The sequence below is a fragment of the Giraffa tippelskirchi genome, chromosome 14 (genome assembly GCF_054371585.1).
Source record: "Giraffa tippelskirchi isolate mGirTip1 chromosome 14, T2T-mGirTip1v1.2.pri, whole genome shotgun sequence".
In the NCBI taxonomy this organism is placed as follows: Eukaryota; Metazoa; Chordata; class Mammalia; order Artiodactyla; family Giraffidae; genus Giraffa; species Giraffa tippelskirchi.
Window position 1 is genome coordinate 34,073,213 of NC_137288.1, and position 19,228 is coordinate 34,092,440.

A 19,228-nucleotide genomic window follows, 5' to 3' on the forward strand; every position below is an offset into this window, starting at 1 on the left:
CGAGGGACCCACCGGGCACGGAGGGACTTGGAGGGAAGGTTTGCAGCCTGCCCGCCTCGGCCGGCCCCGCGCCTTGAGGCTTCTCGCTGCTCGAGGGTGACCCCCTTCGTTTCCAGTAAGAACTCCCGGTTCTCTCCATTCCCAGGCTATGGCCAAGGTCGCGGGTCTCCTCGTGCCTCATGCAGGTCTCGTGGAATAAACTCAATGGCTGTCAACATCCGCGTCTAAACAAGGCGACTTTGTGACGTGTGGCTCCCCTTCTGGCTTCAGGGGGAAGAAACCCCGCGTCCCACGCTTAGCCTCTGCACGCACACCTGTGACCTTCCGTTTCCGTGGACCCTCCCCGTCCCACGTGCAGGCTTACGCCTGTTCTTAAAATAACCATGATCCGTGACACCTGCCCGTTCCTGCAGAACTAGTTCTCTCTGCACGAGACCTTTAGACAGGCCAGTACATCGACTTCACCATCAGCTCTTGGGAAGAGGCTAAAATCCCATCCCCTTTGACCCCTGCCTCCTACCCTCCCATTTTCATCACCACTTTCATTCCTCCTCAGTGAAGGAGGCCTCCAGTCTTTCTAGCCGCCCCGTTTCTCACCTCTGTCCCTACATGAATCCCAGCCCATCAGTGACCTCCATGCTGTATCACTTTCTTGGCCTCACCTAGCAGGCCCCTAGGTTCTTCCCACTCCATTCGCTGCTGGCAGCAGCCACTCCTAACGACCCACTCTGATCCCACCAGGTTTCTCAGCAATGCTCAGTGTGGCCCTCCATTCCTCTCAGGCTGCCACAAGCTTCTGCCTCTTCACCTACAGATTATTCAATAAAGAAGATCATCGCTCCAGGGTGAAGTCCTCCCCTTCCCTCTCCCCTCCTCTGCAACTTCCATCTCCATCCTCTGTCCCCTCCATCTCAAGAGATGACCAAAGCCCTGGTTTTCTTCTTGCTCAATGCTCTACTTCCATCTGGATCCTGAGTTCCTTCTTGGCTCCTCTGGGATCAGCCTGTGTCACTGATCTAGCCTCCTTCTTCCTGCCTTCCTGGGCTCCTTCCCCTTGAGAATCAGGACCGGCTTCCTGGCACACAACCTGGCTAATCACACAGATCCCAGCTCTTAGAAGAGCCCCGCGCTGGTTTCATGCTCTGCTGTTGTGGTCCTTAAATTCATAACGATTCCGTAAGGACAGGAATGTTCATTCTGCATTGGCATCCACAAGTTATACAGCTGGTCCTGATGAGAATAAATATTCAAGTGTTTTGTCTTAAAAACTACATCTTTATGAAGGCTGCCTCTCCGTGGCTTATCTCTTCACTTCCTGATCAGCTTCTGAAAGCAAGAACTATATTCATTTCTCAGCATCCTCACCAGCTCTTTGTTCCACACCCCAAATGTCTGATGGACAGCCCTCCCTGCTATTCTGAGATCATCAATGCCATCCTTGTTGCCTTGTTAGGGGGACACCTCAGTCTTGCTATCCACTTTCTCAGCAGCATCTGTCACCGTGGACCACACCTTTTTCAAACTCTTTTCTCTCAGCTTCATTAGTTCTACCGACTTTAAGTTCACCCTTCTCCCGCTTCATCAGCTCTTCTTACTTCCTCTGGGCTCTGTTCTCCTCATAAAAATAGAGCATCACAACTACAGTTTCTGTTATTATTTATCTGTGTTCCCACTAAACTGAAAACCAGTGTAGAGCAGGGACCATGTGGTATCCAAGCCTATACACCACCACCACCACCACCACCCCCCGCCCAGTACCTGGCACAGTGCCTAGCACAGAAAAGGCACACCATAGATTCTGATGAATGAGTGAAACATCAGAGACATCTTTGGGTCCTGTATCTTCCTATTGGTCACTATGACCTGTCACTGAATCAGCTTTTGAAATATTTCTCAACTCTCCCTCTGTCTAGCCCTCACTTCCTATGCTAGTCTTCCAATGTGTCTCCCATCCCCAGTCTTGCATCTCACATTTGAGCTTCCACGGGTGTTTCAGAGCCAGTGATCTTTCAAACATGTACATTAGATGTGTCATATCTCAGGGGAAAATCCTTACATGCCAAACCCCTTAGCATGACCCACAAGACCGCCAGAGATCTGGTCCAGTTTACCACTCCAGACTTACTCCTTCACATCCTGGCCACATTGAATTATTACCCTTTCCCACACATGCTGAAAGCTGAGCATGTAAACAAAAGCTGAGCACATAAAGAAAGCTGAGTGCCAAAGAATTGATGCTTTTGAACTGTGGTGTTGGAGAAGACTCTTGAGAGTCCCTTGGGTTGCAAGGAGATCCAACCAGTTCATCCTAAGGGAAATCAGTCCTGATTATTCATTGGAAGGACTGATGCTGAAGCTGAAACTCCAATACTTTGGCCACCTGATGGGAAGAACTGAACACTCTGATGCTGGGAAAGATTGAAGGTGGGAAGAGAAGGGGATGACAGAAGATGAGATGGTTGAATGGCGTCACCGATTCAATGGACATGAGTTTGAATAAGCTCCAGGAGTTGGTGATGGACGGGAAACCCTGGCTAGCTGTAGTCCGTGGGGTTGCAAAGAGTCGGACACAACTGAGCGACTGAAACATGCTGAGATTTTTCATGTAAGCTTCTCAACCTGGAATGCTCTTACCTATCTAGTCAGCCAGCTGAACCCACTTATCCTCCAACACACATTTCTAAGATCAGCACTTCTAGAGAGCCATCTCCAACTTCACCCCCAAACAAGGACAGTATCTCTTTCCTTTGTGGTCTCAGATTACTTTCTACTGTGGCTATGATAGCTCTTTTCATGTTGCATTGAAAATACTTGCTTACTGGTATGCCTGCTCTTCTAAACCATAAGACTTTAAAGATTGGAATTTGTCTTATTCAATTTTACTTTTAAAACTTCAAATAGGGACTGGCACCTAAAATGAAACCTTCAAAAAATTTAATCATAGAGGCCATCCTCAATTCTTTTGAGAATTTCTGCCCTGACAACTCACTTGAAACTGCTCTTAGCAATAATATTTTCCTCTGATTAACAGCCAACTTTTTTTCTCAAAGTAATTTTTGAAATCATTTTGTTTTAATTTCTTGTAGTATAAAAGGTCAAGAGTTATAACAAAAAATACCAGCCCCCTGTTTCATGATCACCGCCTACATCCCTTCTCACTTCCCAGAGGCACTCACTTTTAAATAGTAAGGACACTGCTCTAATTTGATCAAGTAATTTTAGAGAATATACTGATGTTATATCATGCTACATTACAGACTTCCTTTCTCCATCATGCCAATATAGTTTCATCACGATTTTAGTTAAATTCTTATTTGGTGATTTTTTAGTCTTTTTATTTATTATTGATTTTTATTATGGGCTTCCCTGGTAGTTCATTGGTAAAGAATCAGCCTGCAATGCGAGTTTCCTGGGTCAGGAAGATCCCCTGGAGAAGGAAATGGCAACCCACTCCAGTATTCTTGCCAGGAATATCCCATGGACAGAGGAGACTGACAGGCTGCAGCCCATGGGGTTACAGAAGAGTCAAACATGACTTAGTGACTAAACAGCAATAACAATTTTTATTTATTTATTTTTGGCTGCACTGGCTCTTTGTTGCTTTGTGTGGGCTCTCTCTAGTTGCAGCGAGCAGGGGCTGCTCTTTGTGGTGGTGAGCAGGCTTCTTATTGCAGTGGCTTCTCTTGTTTGGAGCACGGGCTCTAGGCCCACCCACTTCAGTCGTTGCAGCACACAGGCTCAGCAGTTGTGGTGGGAGGGCTTAGTTGCTCCACAGCAGGTGGAATCATCCCAGACCAGGCTCAAACCCGTGTCCCCTGTATTGGCCGGGGGATTCTTATCCATTCCACCACCAGGGGAGTCCTCACAATTTTTTAAACGCTGGTTGTGTTATTATTGTTCACTTTTATGCCAGGTAGTTCACATGATTACTTGGCCTTTCTTGAACACCTTTTTGGTTTTTTTCTGAAGTTAATATTTTCCTCAATTTTTTTCAATTCTTTATTTTTTTCTTGAGCAGACAGTTAGAGCTCATATCCTGCAACAGCTCTGAAAATGCCTCTTTCAATAATATCAAATAATTTCTCGATGGTATATTTTGTCCATAGGACACCCCTCTCAGAAACATTCCTCTGGCAGTCCTCCACCCTCCTGCTCCTCTCAGCCCTTTCCTATTCAGGATTTCCTTGGCATCCCTCTTCTGTGGGAACCCCTGGTTCTCAGATCACATGTCATATTCTTTCTTGGTTTACACTTACAATTTTTTTTTAATATATAAATTTATTTATTTTAGTTGGGGGCTAATTACTTTACAATATTGTAATAGTTTTTGCCATACATTGACATGAATCAGCCATGGGTTTACATGTTTTCCCCCTCCTGGACCCCCCACCCACCTCCCTCCCCACACTTACAATTTTTTTAAAAATATATGGCCCAGTAGCTTTCTGAGAAAATGTAAATTTTTGAAACTTTCATGTCTAAAAGTAATTTTTATTCCCTGGTAGCTCAAATGGTAAAGTATCTGCCTGTAATGCTGGAGATGTGGGTTTGATCCCTGGGTCAGGAAGATTCCCCTGGAGAAGGAAATGGCAACCCATTCCAGTATTCTTGCCTGGAAAATCCCATGGACAGAGGAGCCTGGCGGGCTACGGTCCATGGGGTCGCAAAGAGTTGGACACACCTGAGTCAGTGCACACAGACAGCCTCACACTTGCCTTGCTGTGGCACTTCTGTTGGCAAGATTGGCTACGCCCCTTCCCACGCTTTTTTCTCCTACCATTTTGCCACATGACTTTGCTGCTTGCCCCATCAAAATACGGGGTCTATTTCCCCATTCCTTGAATGGGGATCACTGTGTAACTTACAGCCTGTGCTGGAAGTGGCTCTATGTGACTTCTGAAACTAAGGCTTCAAGAATCCTTACAGCATCTGTTCTCACCCTCTGGGCATATGGAATTGAAACTAGCATGTGAAGAAGCCAGGTCCTAGAAATAGTGGTAAGAAAAATTACTACTGAAAACCGGGATTATGGTTACGTGTGTTATGTAGCAATAAAACAATTGAGAAAACAATTGCCCACAGTAATTTGGAAGATAGAAAATGTATCTAATGAACTTTCAGACTTAGCTAAGGAGTCTCTCCTCCTCCATCCAGTAAATTAGACCTGGCTTTTTCCCACTGGCAGTCCTAGGGTAGCATACTAAGAGTTCAAGAGCAAAACCTGACGAGTCTCTTGAACCTTGAGCTCAGAGCTTATGCTGTGTCACTTTCGCCACTGTTTTTTAATCAAAGTAAGTCAAGGCCAGCGTAGATTCAAAGAGCAGAGAAATAGATTGCACTCCACATGGCGCTAGTGGTAAAGAAGCTGCCTGCCAATGCAGGAGATGCAAGAGACCTGAATTCGATCCCTGGGTCAGCAAGATCCCTTGGAGTAGGGAATGACACCCCTCTCCAGTATTCTTGCCTGGAAAATCCCATGAACAGAGGAACCTGGTGGCCTACAGTCCATGGGGTGGCAAAGAGTCAGACACGGCTGAGCGACTGAGCACACCCTGATGGGAGAAGCAAAGTCACATTGCAAAGAGGCCCAAGTGACTCTTGAAGCCATCTTTGCAACAGCCTAACACACATGATATACAATTCTAAGTTGAAAATGATTTTCACTCAGTTTGAGGCATGGCTTCATTATTGCCATTGAGAAAATGTGTGGTCTGGTGATTACCTACTTTGTGTAATATATGTAACTTTTTATTTTCCCTCTCTCTGGAGGATTTTGAACCTTCTCATTATTCCCAGTATATTGAAATTGCATGATAAAGTACCGTGGTGTGAGTTCATTTTCATTCATCATATTGAGACTCCATTGCTATATCTAGCCTAGGGATCCAGTTATTTGGTTTGTGGAAATGTTCTTGTATCATGTCTTTGATAATTTCCTCTCCACAGTTTTCTCTGCTTGCTCTTTCTGAAACTCCTCTTATTTGGATATTGGACACTAACCAGACCCTCTAATTTCTTAACTTTTCCATCCTGTTCATCTCTTTGATTATTTTGTTCTACATTTTGTGAGATTTTTCTCAACTATATGTTCCTTCTCCTTCACTGAAAAAAATTTTTTTTTAATTTTAGCTGTGCTGCACAGCATGTGGGATCTTAGTTCCCCGACCAAGGATTGAACTCACACTCCATGCAGCGGAAGCATGGAGTCCTCTCCACTGGACAACCAAGGAAGTCCCTCACCTAAATTTTAATTTCAGCATTCCCGTTTTTAATTTTCAAGAACTCTTTCTTGTTTTCTGATTTTGCATATGTTATTCTTGTTTTCTGGATTACCCTTTTATCATTGATTCCATTTTTTTTTTATGTTTTCATTTCATTGTACTATGTCTGTGTTCTTTCAGAGTTTTTTTTTCCCTTTCTCTTTCTCTGTCATTTTCTATTATAGTCAAATTTATCCTTAAATACTCGTGATCCTTGACTGTTCACTCATATTAAAAGCTGACTGGAATCTCTGAGGTATAACTGAGGCACTTTGCCTGGTGGGCTTCACTGCAGACAAGCTGTGGACAGATGGCTTTTTCCTTGAGTATCTTTAGGTCCTCTTTCTGGGGTAGTTTACTTTATCCAGGAAAGTTCTTACCAATACATCTCTTAGCCCAGAGCAAGGGGGGCCCGGCCTTAGGCTCCACGCATTATAGGGCCTCAGTCTGCCCACCCCTCCCTGAAGGGCAAGGAGTCCATTGTACCAAGTGTTCATACATACCTGGGACTCAAGCTGCTCTCTCTTGAGATTGGTCTCCAGGTACCTAGAATGACAGAATTCCCTGCCCAGATGGCCCTGAACATATACCCGGTGGCCACATGTGTCCCTTCCCTGGGTGATCTCCCTAATGGTGGTCCCTGCTGCTCCCTAGGCCTAAGACGAGACTATGGGGTGGCTGTTTACAGTGGGTATGGGTGGCGTTTGGACATGCGGGATCCAGGGGCCACACTTCTGGAGTTCGTGTCTCGGGGTGGGAGGAGGAAGGGTGTAGGCCACGGCAGCAAGCAGGCTGGGCCAGCTTTCTTCTTGCTGCCCTTTTCCTGTGTGGGGTGCTGCAGAGTCAGAATCCTAAACTCAGATCTGTCCTTCCAAGTCGTTATGAAGCTGTATTTGCCAAAGTAGGAAGAGCATATTTTACTTAACATTTTGTTTGATTTATGAATTTTAAATGTATTTGTGGCCTTCCCTGATAGCTCAGTTGGTCAAGAATCCACCTGCAGTCAGTACAGGAGACCCCAGTTTGATTGCTGGATTGGGAAGATCCGCTGGAGAAGGGTTAGGCTACCCACTCCGGTATTCTTAGGCTTCCTTTGTGATTCAGCTAGTAAAGAATCTACCTGCAGTGCAGGAGACCTGGGTTCGATCCCTGGGTTGGGAAGATCCCCTGGAGAAAGGAACAGCTACCCTCTCCAGTATTCTGGCCTGGAGAATTCCATGGACTGTATAGTCCATGGGGTCGCAAAGAGTCAGACGTGACTGAAGTCACACACACACAAACACACATACTCATACACACACACACACACACACACACACCATGTTGGGAGGGGACCTCATTGCCTCACTGGAACTGGGTGTGGGGGAGCTGAGAACACTCCATTCAGTCCACAGTTTCACTTACCCTCCCCCACCTCTCATTGCCAGGCACACTCCTACCTTCTCCAGATCCTGAAGCCCCTCTGGCTCATTTCTTCAGACTCTGCCTGCTGCCATGAACAAAAGGGGCTACACCAAGAAAAAATGGAGTGTATTTTTCTTACATCCAGGAGCCCAAGCCAAGGAAACCTGAAGTGGCTGGGCCAGGATGGTATTGAAACACCATGGTTGTAAGTCAGTAAATTTCTACTGGAAAACATTCTAACAACACCTAGCAATTATCTTGGAATCCCACATACGTTTCTAGGAAATCATTTGGAATAAGGAAAAATAAATGCAAAAATAAATGAAGAAGTATGTAAATAGTCATATTCAAAAGCAAAATTTACTACAGTCTCACTTTTAAAATTTAAAACTAGAAACTTATATGTCTGTCAATATGAGTATGTTTCAATTATTTACAATACATTAATGCAGTCATGCATCATTTCACATACTCATCAACCTCTCAGGTCTCGGTCCCAGCTGGAGCAAGGATGAATCCAGGGTGAATCACTATCTCAGAGTGATGACAGAAAATCACTTTTCAACCACAGATGGGAAAGAAAAGATCAGGAAAGGCCTGCAAGTGGCTGTCTATCTTAGAAAGTGAATAAAACTTGGTATATTCCGTAAACCGCAGAAGAGCAAAGTAATCTTTGAGAGGCGTTTAGTTGCACCAGGAAAACATAGCAGCCAGAAAACCATGCAAAGCTGGAGTCATCGCAAATGTAACAAAGCTCAAGCTCAGGGCCCCTCACTTGCACAGACCTCTTTCTAAGCCCCTGATATTTCTATGCAAGTTAAGATTAGTTTTTGTGCCCAATTTTTATTTTGCATCCCATTCCTTCAAGATGACTTTAAGATTGTACAGTCTTCAGGACCACAAAACCTGGATCTGTAGTTGACAGAAGGTATTATATATTAAAATCGGGGTGGGGAGGGAGAGAGAGACAGGAAGACAACTACCAATTCAAAGCAGCATTCTTTAAAATCCTAAGAAAAATAGGGAACCTCAAAAAAATGGTTGATGCAATGTAGGTTCACAGTCCATCTGACCAAGAAATAGTTCAAGAACCAACTTTAAGAACCACCTTTTTAAAGGACTCTGATATCAATATAGAAAAATTTCTCAGAGTTGGTCCATTAAGGAAGGCAGGCAGGGAGTCAGAAGCATCCTGATGTTTGCCTTCCTTCTGTTTAAGAGCTGTTCACCCAATCTGGGGCTTCCCTGTTGGCTCAGATGGTAAAGAACCCACCTGCAATGTGGGAGACCTGGGTTCTATCCCTTGGTTGGGAAGATCCTCTGGAGGAGAGCATGGCAACCCCCTCCAGTATTCTTGCCTGGAGAATCCCCATGGACAGAAAAGCCTGGTGGGATCCATGGGATCGCAAAGAGTCCATGGGATCGCAAAGAGTCGGGCACAACTGAGCTGCTAAGCAGCAGCACCCAATCTGAGCTATTTTTCATCTTGAAGGAACAAAATCTGCACTTACCTAATACTGCCACCAGGTGGTAGACATGGCTTATTCAGGTCTGATGCTAAACACAAATGTCCCATTTAATTGTCAAGCAATTTTATGAGGAAAGTATTGTGGGTTTTCTTACTTTTCAGATGAGGTTTAGAAATGTTCAGTGACTTGGTAATATGGGATGATGTTTGCCATGATTTTAATTTGGGGATTTGCAAAGTGAGATAGATAGAAGTTATTTCTATCAGTATCCCCACTCCAAAAAAAAATGATTTAGAAAAGGACAGGCTGAAATTATCTGTCAGCTGGAGTCTAGGTTTCCTTCTGCTTCCAGTTACTCTCTGAACTTCCCTTGCAGTGAGAAGAGCCTCAGCCTCGCTTGGAGATCAGGTACTCCGAACACTGCCCACCCAGTGAAGACTTCATCCACTTCCAGGGTCTCAGGCGGGCAATTTGCATCAGTCAAAACACTACTCAAGTCCCCACAGGCTTTCAGTTCTAGCAGTGGATCTCAGATCCCCTGGATCCCTGCAGCCTGTGCTCTCCTCGGCTGCTCAATGGCTAGAAAAAGGAACCCAAGAAAGATGGCAGTCAGTTGGCCCCAATGGCGTCTTCTAATCAGGGCAGGGTCACTCAAAAGAGCAAATGCCACCCACTGCACAGCTGGCCTTACAGGACTTAATGTCTCTCACCACAACCAGAAGTTTGGGGCATGGTCCTAAATGGTGTTTTCATCTCCTCCCTTATGGAAGACTCTGGAGGTCTGAGTTTTTGTGGGTGGAAGTCAACCAGGCAGCCTCAGCTTGGACAGGTTTCTGTCACCCAGAAGAGAGGGTGCTGCCCTGGCCATCACGGCAGGGCTTTCCCTTCTTCTCCCCTGGGCCAACCCCCTCACTCCTAGATGCTCCCCTGTCCCAGGACCTCCTTCAAAACATCACAGTCTGGTAACTGCCTGGTAGGAGCCACCGAGCTCACTGAATACGGGAACTGTGGCTTTTCCTTTTCTCAAGACTACCATCCAGCAGGATGGAACCCACCACGGATCATGAACAAGGCTTATTTTCATAACATTTTCACTTGTATCAAAAGCAAAGCCGATTTTTAATGAACAATATGACTTTCCTAACTTTGCATCCCAGGGAACTAGAAACAGAGGAACAAACTAAACCCAGAGTTAGTAGAAGAAAGGAAATAACAGATTAGAACAGAAGTAAGAATTAGAAATGAGAAAAACAATGGGTGAAATCAACAAACACTAAATGTTGGGGTTTTTTAAAAGATAAGCAAAATTTACAAACCTTTAGCTAGACTAATAAAAAAGAGAGAGGTCATAAAATCAGAAATGAAAGAAGAGACATTACAACTGATGACACAGAAGTAAAAAGGAACATAAGAGACTACTGTGAATAATTATAGGATTTCCCTGGCAGTCCAGTGCTTAAGACTCTGGGCTTCCACTGTAGGGACCACAGGTTCAGTCCCTGGCTGGGGAACTAAGATCCTGCATGCTGCATGGCACAGCCAAAAAAAACAAGCAACAAAAAAATAATACTCCAACAAAATGAATAATCTTTTTAAAAAGGATAAGTTCTTAGTAACATACAACCTACCAAGACTGAATCATGAAGAAAGAAAAAGTCTGAACAGACCTACAACAGGTATGGAGATTAAATCAATGATCAAAAATCTTCCAGCAAAGAAAAGCTCAGGATCAGATGGCTTCACGATGAATTCTAACATTTTAAAGGAGAATTAAAGCTCATTCTTGTCAAGCTATGCTCCAAAAAATGAAGAGGAAAGAATGCTTCCAAACTCATTTTTTGCCTGTATTACTCTTACTAAACAGAGACACCACAAGAAAACTACAGGGCAATATCCCTGACGAATAAAGGTACAAAAATCCTTAAAATACTAGCAAAAAAAAAAAGTCCAAAAGCACATTAAAAGGATCATACACCATGACCAAGTGGGATTTATCCCTTGCATGCAAAAATGCTTTGACATATGAAAATCAATTAATGTAATACATTAATAGAATAAAGGATAAAAATCACATAATCATATATAGATGCAGAAAAGTATTTGACAATACTTAACACCCTTTCCTGACAAAAACCCTCAGCAAACTAGGGATAGATGGACAGTAACTCAACACAGTAAAGGCTCAACACAGCAAGCACATGAAAAGCCCATAGCTGAAATCATGCTCAAAGGTGAAAAACTAGAAACTTTTCCTCTAAGTTGAAGAATAAGGCAAAGATGCCTATTTTTCCACTTCTATTCAAGATAGTACTGGAAGTACAATGTGATGAAAGAAATTAAAGAAAACATCAAAAATAGAAAGACATCCCATGTTTGTGGATTGGAAGACAATATTGTTAAGATGTCCAACTACCCAAAGCAATCTACAGAGTCAATGCAAACCCTATCAAATTTCAATAACATTTTTTATTGTTAATATGTTAAATATAACATGTTATATATTATTGTATATACTATATATTATGTTTATATTTTATATATTATATATTATTATATTATATATAATTATGTTATATATATAGTTATATGTTATATATAACACATGTTAATATGTTAAATATAACATATTTATAAAAGTAGGAAAAAAACAATTGTATGATTCATATGGAATCATGAAAGACTACAAAGAGCCAAATCAATCCTGAGAAAGAAGAACAAATCTAAAGGCATCACACTTTCTGTTTCAAAATATTTTATAAAGCTACAGTAAACAAATCAATATGGTATTAGCGTAAAGACAGATGTATGGGCTGATGGAATGGAACAGAGACCACAGAAATAAACCCACACATATGCTCAACTGATCTTTGGAAAGAGTGCCAATAATACACAATGGGGAAAGAGCTGCTGCTGCTAAGTTGCTTCAGTCCTGTCCAACTCTTTGCGACCCCATGGACTGCAGCCTACCAGGCTCCTCTGTCCATAGGATTTTCCAGGCAAGAGTACTGGAGTGGGGTGCCATTGCCTTCTCTGAGATGGGGAAAGAGAGTCTTCAACAAATGATGCTGGGAAAATTGGATATCCAATGAAAAAGAATAAAACTGGACCCTGATTTTACATCATACACAAAAGTCAACTGAAAATGGATTAAGGACTTAACATAAGACCTGAAACTATAAAACTCCTAGAAGAAAGCACAGGTGAAAAGCCTCATGACATTGGTCTCAGCAATGACTTCATGGTTATGAAATCAAAGCCACAGGCAAAAATAACAAAAAAGTAAATGAGTGGAACTACATTAAACTAAAAAACTTCTAAACAGCAAAGGAAGCAATCAAGAGGGTGAAAGGCAATCTACCGAATAGGAGAAAATATTTGCAAACCATATATTTGATAGTGGATTAATCTCCAAAATACATAAAGAGCCCCTACAACTTAATCGCTGTACACATACACACAAACTAATAATCCATTTCTTAAAAATTGGCTTAGTGATTGGATATTTCTCCAAAGAAGACATGCAAATGGCCAGCAGGTGTATGAAGAAATGATCAATGTCACTAACATCAGGAAAGTGTGACTCAAAATCACTATGAGATATCTCACACCCACTATCATGAAAAAAAAAGACGACGAGTGTTGGTGAGACTGTGGGAAAACTCGAACCCTTGCACACTTTATAAAAAATTATTATTTATTTATTTGGCTGCGCCAGCTCTTCGTTGAGGCATGCAGGATCTTCCGTCTTCCTTGTAACACGTGAATCTTTAGTTGTGGCGTGGGAACTCTTAGTTGCAGCATGTGGGATCTAGTTCCTTAACCAGGGACTCGAACCTGGGGCCCTTGCATTGAGAGTTTTAGCCATTGGGCCACCAGAGAAGTCCTCTGAACCCTTGCACACTTGCTGGTAGGAACGCAAAATGGGGTAGCTGCCATGGAAAACAGTAGGGAAAATCCTCAAAAACTTAAGAATAGAACTACCATATGACCCAGCAATCCTACTTCTAGGTATTTACCCAAAAGAACTGAAATCAGTACCTCAAAGAGACAGTAGCACTCCCGTGATTGCAGCACCACGCACAGTAGTCAAAATGTAGAAACAACCTAAATGTCCACAGACAGATGAATGAATAAAGAAAATGTGACACATACATGCAATGAAATACTATTCATCCTTAATTTTAGAGAAGAAGGAGCTTCAACAACAGGTGACAACATGGATGAGGACATTTATGCTAAATGAAATATACGCCAGTCACAGGTATGATTCTACTTATACGAGGTGTCTGACTCATCGGAAAAGACCCTGATGCTGGGAAAGATTGAAGGCAAAAGGAGAAGGGGTGACAGAGGACGAAATGGTTAGACAGCATCACCAACTCAATAGACATGAATCTGAGCAAACTCTGGGAGATGGTGAAGGACAGGGAAGTCTGGTGTGCTGCAGTCCATTGGGGCGCAAAGAGCCAGACACAACTTAGCAACTGAACAACAACAACAATGCAAGGTATCTAAAATAGTCAAACTCATAGAATCAAAGAGTAGAATGGTGATTGCCAGGGGCTGGAGGAGGAGGAAATGGGAGTTACTAATTAGAGGGCATAAAATTTCAGTTAAACAGGAAGAACAGAAACCTGCTGTACAACATTTCACCTATAGTCAACGATGTATGTGCGCTTAGAGCTTTAAGAGGGTAGATCCCATGCCAAGTGTTCCCACCACAATCAAATAAAATCTTTCTTAAAAATTCCATTCATAAGTTTCAGATAATACCACCTGCTACAAACATAGCAAATCTATTAGCCTACGTGCAAGTCCCTGCTTCCATGAGTCTGCCTTTGGCTTAGTTTCAGGAACACAGAAGGCACCTCAACAGGCAGGGCACCTTCTCTTGATCAATGTCGTGCTCTTTGAGCAAGAGAAAGAGAACTTAAAAGAAATAAAACATTCCCAGTAGAGCCAAAGCCCCATGTGCCCTCTCTGTTTCTAGTTCTCCACCCCTAAAATGTGTTAACTTATCATGATATCCATTTCTTTATTCTTTTTCTACGGATGTATGTACCCTAAAGGGCTTCCCAGGTGGCTCAGTGGTAAAGAATCTGCCTGCAAATCAGGAGCCAGAGGAGACCTGGGTTCAATCCCTGGATCAGGAAGATCCCCTGAAGAAGGGCATGGCAACCCACTCCAGCATTCTTGCCTGGAGAATCCCATGGACAGAGGAGCCTGGCGGGCTACAGTCCATGGGGTCTCAAAGAGTCAGACACAACTGAAGCAACTAAAGCAATGCATGGTGGTGTTTTGCTTGATTTCTTGGCAGTCTTACTGCACATGTTCTGAAATGTTCTGCTTTCTCTCTCAACATTGTGTTCCGATTCCTTCATTTTCACTATCACCTTTTTCCCATGCTCCTGTTAATGGACACTTAGGCCCTTTCCAACTTTGGCTATTAGTAATAATGTTATGAAGATTCTATTCTGTTTTCACATAGATAAGACTATAGAATGTGTATGGAGGGCCAAGTTCTAAATGAGTTCTTTGCCTGTGTGTCCTGGAATGCAGACTTGACCATCTTGGCCTAGAAGTCAACCTATAACATCAGAGATGAATATTAGGCAATATTCAACTGTACTTTACCCCTCTGGAATTTTCTCACCAAAGAACATCTCCTGGACACTTTTAAGTAAATGCCAAACAACAAATGCATGCTTCAGAGTATAGCATATTTTTGAAACATTCCATATCACACTGGATGATGTATTGGTCTGTCTTTCCCTTCTTGGGTTTGTCTCTATGGTGAGAACTCTGAACGTACATTTTGTTTCTTTCATTTCTGTAGCCATAGAACCTGTTCAGCACATTTTGAATGAAAAGTAAATGAATGGACATCTTCCAATAAGAGGAAGAAATCACTGGTTGCCCTTCCCCATCCCATAAGGTGGAGGCCCATGGACAGAGGAGCCTGGCAGGCTACAGTCCATGGGGTCACAAAGAGTCGGACATGACTCAGTGACTAAACCACCACCCCTCTTCAAAGGAATCAGTCTAAAGCATGTAGAAGAGAACCTCTCTCCCAGCTGTAAGAACCTTGAGAGGAACACCCAGAAAGACACTGATGTTGCCTATACTGAGGACATATGGAAAACACAATTTGACTTTCTGAGATGTGGTGTTAGAATTAAATTCAAGGGATGTGCCATGTCCTTGACTTTCACATTCTTTTAGAAGCACATAGGGCTGAAGTTCAGGAGGTGGGAACCAAAAAAAGGAGACAGAATCATACATACCCAAGAAGTCTGAATAGGAAACCATTGCCACAGAAGCTACAAAATACACTTCTAGCTAAAACCACATATGAGAAATATTGAAATTAGACCCAAAAGACAATTTACACTTAAAATCAACTGATTGATTGATTATAAAAACAGGACCAGCTTTAATAAGTCCAGTCAGTTAACAGATTCTATTGAGCATCTCTTATCTGCCAACCCTGGAAATGCACTGGTGAGCCAGACAGACACAGGCCCTATCCGTGTGGAGCTCACAGTCTGGTGGAGATGGACAGATGAGCAGTCAGTAATATAAGTAATTATAAAACAATCGTGCATTAAAACATCTGAAATCATTCCCAAGATTATTGACTGCAAAAAGTGACATGGGTGTAGACAAGAACAAAATAAATAGTCCTTTGGTCCTGAGAATATGTTGATGACACGTGACCAAATTTTGTAAAATGTGCTTTCTTACTGGGCTCCACTCATATTTGATGGTATGTAAACATGGCTGGCATGCTGTCTGGGAAGAGTCTCCTCTTGTATGAAACTGGCCTGATCGAGGCCATCACATCAGTTCATTTTTCTCCCATTGGTTAGGGGATGAGGACAGGGCCAGATACACGGTGCAACATCACTGGGTCTTCAAAGAGGCTGAATTTTCACAAATTCTTTGAAATAATAAAACCTTCTAACCTCATTTGCCTCTTTGTTCACTAGCTTCAGAAATTACTGAGTCAGAGGCCAATTCTTATCATTAATCCTGCCACCAAATGAGAGGGTGAGCACCAGGTTGCATCTCAACAGCCTCCCCAGAGCCGTTCCTCATCTTTCAAAGCCCACATTATGCTGGGAGCAACACAAAATCCCACAAATAAGGTAAGGAAACAAACTGACTCCTATTCTCAAGCGCTCTGAATAGATTAGGCAGGGAAGCCTGAGACTGACATATTAAATAACTGAGCAGTAGGTAAGACCATAGGAATATGCTATAGGCAGGGCTGGGCAGGGGTTTAAGGAAAAGAAGTGATGGGACAAATGAACAACATAGGTGGAAGGTACTAAAGGTCTGGCCAGCAACCGGGATTCACACATGGACTCCATGCTTCAGAAAGACTTGGCAGGGTGGGTATGGAGGGTACATATTCACTCTGGGTTGCTCCTGATGACAGGGCAAGACTCATGGCTGGAAATCACAGGAGGCAGAAACAAGCTCAATACAGCAAAGAACTTTTGAGCAACTCAGTGTTTTGGGTAACTTCTTTAGGGAGTGAGCTTCCCATCACTGGATATATTCAACTGGACGCAACAGGAGTGCTCATTAGAGGAGACACAGATGGGATCCCTCAACCTCCAAAGTTCCTCTTTTCACTATCATTTGGAGGCTCTGGGTAGATAGACCAACCCTGTCTGATGGGTTTGTGGACCGATTTGTTCACATAACAATTGTTCACATAACACAACTGAGTCACTGAGTATGTCTTCAGGGATGCGAGCAATTCTTAGTGCAGCAACTCAAATTGGGAGAGGAATGGTGGGCAGGGGTAGAAAGCAGGAGGGAGAGGGACAGAGGGATGGTGGGCAGGGCAGGAAGATGGAGGAAGGGGGTTGCTGGCCTGTGACTTTGAGCAACACATCCTGGTCAAACCTCTCCTAAGAAGGGTGGGCACAAGTCACACTCAGCCTTGAGCAAAAACCTGCCTCCTCTGTACATGCGGGGGGGGGGGGCATTCTCATTTCCTCAAGATCACTGGGCACAGACTACCTTCCCCAGTACAGGAAGAGAGCCTGAAGTGTCTTTCTAAAGGCCAAGAAAGCACAGTAACCTCCTCCAACTGGAGGAGGTTAAATATTCCCAGTGAGATTCACTAAAAATGTCAACTAATTAAGAATGATTCCATGTCTTAACACAGGCTTCCCAGGTAGCGCTAGTGGTAAAGAACCCACCTGCCAATGCAGGAGACTTAAGAGCAGCGGGTTCGATCCCTGGGTCAAGAAGATGCCCTGGAGGAGGGCATGGCAACCCACTCCAGTATTATTGCCTGGGAAATCTCATGGACAGAGGAGTCTGGCAGGCTACAGTGCATGGGGTCACAAAGAGTCAGACATGACTGAGCCCTCTTTCAATCTATGACAGAGGAAGCAAGATATACAATGAGGAGAAGACAACCTCTTCAATAAGTAGTATTGGAAAAAACTGGACAGTTACATGCAACAGAATCAAAATAGGCTATTCTTTCACACCATGCACAAAGATAGATTTAAAATGGAAGAAAGACTTAAATGTAAGATGGAAATCATAAAACTTCTAGAAGAAAAACTAGGTGGCACTCAGTTGGACATCACTCTTAGCAATATTTTTGGATATGTCTCCTCAGGGCAAGGGAAGCACAAGCAAAGAGAAACAATGGGACTATGTCAAACTGAAAACCTTTCACACAGTGAAGGAAACAATCAACAAACAAAAACCCATCTACTGAATGGTAGAAGATATTTGCAAATGGTATATCCAATAAGGGGTTACTATCCAAAGTATGCAAAGAATCATACAACTCAATATAAATAACAAACAAACTAGAAATCTTGATTTAAAAATGGGCAGAGGACCTGAATAGACATTTTCCCAAAGAAGACATAGATGGCCAATAGGCACATGAAAAGATGCTCAGTCCCCCTTAGTGGGATTAGTGCCCTTACAAAGGAGATCTCAGAGAGCTCCCTCACCCCTTCTACTAAGTGAGGACATAGGAAGAAGTGCTGGCTGTGAACAAGGACGAGGGGCCTGACCAGACACTGAACCTGCTGACACCTTGATCTTCGACTCCCAACTTCCAGAACTGAGAAATAAATGTCTGCCACCCAAAAAAGAAAGAAAAGATGTTCAACAACATTAATCATCAGGAAAATGAAAATCAAAACTGCAATGAGATGTCAGAATCATCTGTCAGAATAACTATCATCAAAAAGGCGAAAAATTACAAGCGCTGATGCGGATACAGAGAAAAGGTAACATTTGTGCACTATTAGTGGGAAGGTATTGTGGCTCAGCTGGTAAAGAATCCACCTGCAATGCGGGAGACCTGGGTTCGATTCCTGGGCTGGGAAGATCCCCTGGAGAAGGGAACAGCTACCTACTTCAGTATTCTGGCCTGGAGAATTCCATGGACTGTATAGTCCATGGGGTCGCAGAGTGGGACACAACGGAGCGACTTTCACTTCACTTAACAGTGGGAAGGTAAACTGGTGCAACCACTATGGAAAACAATACAGATGTTCCTCACAAAATTAAAAATAGATGATCCAGTGATTCTAATCTTGAGTTTATATCTACAGACAATTTAATCACTAATTCAAAAAGATATATGCATCCCTGTGTTCATTGTAGCATTATTTACAACAGCCAAGATATGGAAGTAACCTAAGTGTCCATCAATAGATAAACAGAAAAAGAAGAGGTGCATATATGCTTTAGAATATTACTCAGACATAAAAAAGAACAAAATGATGCCATTTACAGCAACATGGATGGACCTAGAGATTATCATACTGAGTGAAGTAAGTCAGACACAGAAAGACAAGTATCATATAATATCGTTTATATATGGAATCTAAAAAATGAATACAAATAAATTTATTTACAAAACATAAGTAGAGTCATGGACATAGAAAACAAACTCATGGTTTCCAGGGGATAAGGCAGGGAGGATAAATTGGGAGATTGGGACTGACACATACACACTACTATATGTAAAATAGATAACTAATAGGAACCTATTATATAAAGCACAGGGAACTCTACTCAAAACTCTGTAAAGGCCTACACAGG

General features: G+C 42.8%; 1 long non-coding RNA gene across 1 annotated transcript; it reads left to right on the plus strand.

The window, feature by feature from the left end:
* Positions 1-291: 291 nt before the first annotated feature.
* On the plus strand, positions 292-7,990 carry LOC145534580 (uncharacterized). Its single transcript, XR_014074772.1, has 2 exons — positions 292-2,605; positions 7,688-7,990. It is a non-coding gene; the product is annotated as an uncharacterized LOC145534580 (long non-coding RNA).
* The last annotated feature ends 11,238 nt before the right edge of the window (positions 7,991-19,228 follow it).